This window comes from Empidonax traillii, unplaced genomic scaffold, assembly GCF_003031625.1.
Source record: "Empidonax traillii isolate 1590-97213 ecotype Southwest subspecies unplaced genomic scaffold, ASM303162v1 scaffold450:size721730, whole genome shotgun sequence".
Lineage (NCBI taxonomy): Eukaryota > Metazoa > Chordata > Aves > Passeriformes > Tyrannidae > Empidonax > Empidonax traillii.
In genome coordinates this window covers 715,255-716,850 of record NW_020955643.1, presented here as the reverse complement: position 1 = coordinate 716,850, position 1,596 = coordinate 715,255, and the positions used below count along the sequence as shown (strand labels likewise).

Here is a 1,596-nt window from a genome sequence, read left to right as displayed (position 1 = left end):
GAGCGGCGGCTCCTCCGCTCAGGGCACGGTCTCGGTGCCGCTATTTAAATGCAGCTCCAGTCGCTGGCGAGCGCATGGCTGGGGCTTGTCACTGAGGGCTGTGTCGCTTTAAGGCATGTGACACTTTCCCGAGCAGGGATGCATTGAAATAGGCTACGGTACTTCCAGCATCGTAGAGCAGTGTTGGAATCGCCGCCTTCCCCGCACTGCCCGCGCCGGAGTCGGGCTGGCTCTGCCCTCACACACACTCTGCTCCTCGCCCTTAAGTATCCTGGAAGCTGCAAATTATCTCAAGATCGCTCCAAAGGTCTCGTCAAGCAGAAGGTGATGCTAGGAGATGATTTAAAGGTGAAAATGAGAAGGTTTCCACCCTTCAAACCTTGACCACTTTTCTGACGGCAGAGTCTGAGAGCTCAGATGTCTTCTTTACTCTGGAAACAGGATTTGTAACGAAAAAGAGATTTTTTTTTTTTTTTTCCTACTTTTAATCCTGATAAAGAAGATTATTGGGAAGCTGTATAAAAAATCCCTTATTGTGATACAGATGGATTTAAAAAAGTATTAGATCTTTCCGATGAGCACTACTAGAGTGCTCTGCTCTTGGTTGGATTACTCAGGTAAGGAGCTTCTTCAGGATTTAAGATTCAGAAAGCAGATCTGGAACTCATCAGATAATAAGTGGAAAATACTCAGTGCTGTGTTTCTTTATTAATGATAAGATGATCCATATGTAAAAGTGTGTATGTGGCAGCACCTCGCTTACAAACAAGTGCCTGAAGAAATATTTGTGAGAAATGCTGGTGTTTGAGCAAAGGGAGTTTGAAATAGTGCAGTTTGAGAGAGGTTTTTTGGTTTTTTTTATGGAAAAAAAAAAAAAGCTAATAATTAAGGCTGAGGGGGTTAAGTAAGTCTGCTGTCCATGTGCTAAGAATATGATGCCGGAGGAAAGACACAGGAGCATTTAGCAGGCTGTGGAAGTTTGGCTTTGCTTTGCTCTTTGACTGGGATTTTTAAAGTTCAGTTTAAATAACCTGAATAGCTGAAATATCCCTGTGTGAGAGTTCACCTTTCCCCTCTTACCTTGTGGTATGAAAAGCAGGGGAGCACCAAATATGACAAGAAGGCGTTAATTCCTGAAGACACGGGAAGCCTACTGGGAGCTCCCTGATCTGAGGGGATTGAATCTGTTTTGCAAGATAAATAGGTCTAAAAAAGAGAGGAGAAAAAGTGCATTGTATACTGCGAAGCAAACAGTTGGAAATGAAATTAATTATAAGCTAAGCAGTGCATCAAGCACTCGGTACAGAGAGAGGAAGAGCCTCATGCTGATCAAAATAATATTTTGGTATTCTCTATTAATTATACTTGTCGGTTTATGTGGTTCATTTTGGCTAATTAGACTTAAAAAGCTTCCCAGAGACTGTGCTGCTTTAAAATCAGGGGCAAAAAAAAAAATTATATGCATATATTTTATTACCACTGTATTTCACTATTTTAATATTGTTAATTTTCATACTGCAGAAATCCCCCTGATATCACATACAGACTTTTAATTTTTTTTTTTTTTTTTTTTTTTTTTTTTTTTTTTTTTTTTTT

General features: G+C 40.3%; 1 protein-coding gene across 1 annotated transcript in view; it reads left to right on the top strand.

The window, feature by feature from the left end:
* The first annotated feature begins 413 nt into the window (after positions 1–413).
* TAFA1 (TAFA chemokine like family member 1) overlaps positions 414–1,596 on the top strand; it is a 214,656-nt gene continuing 213,473 nt past the window's right edge. Inside the window, exon 1 of the mRNA XM_027895138.1 lies at positions 414–617. The gene's annotated coding sequence lies outside the window, so the exon portion shown is untranslated. The remainder of the gene's footprint in view (positions 618–1,596) is intronic.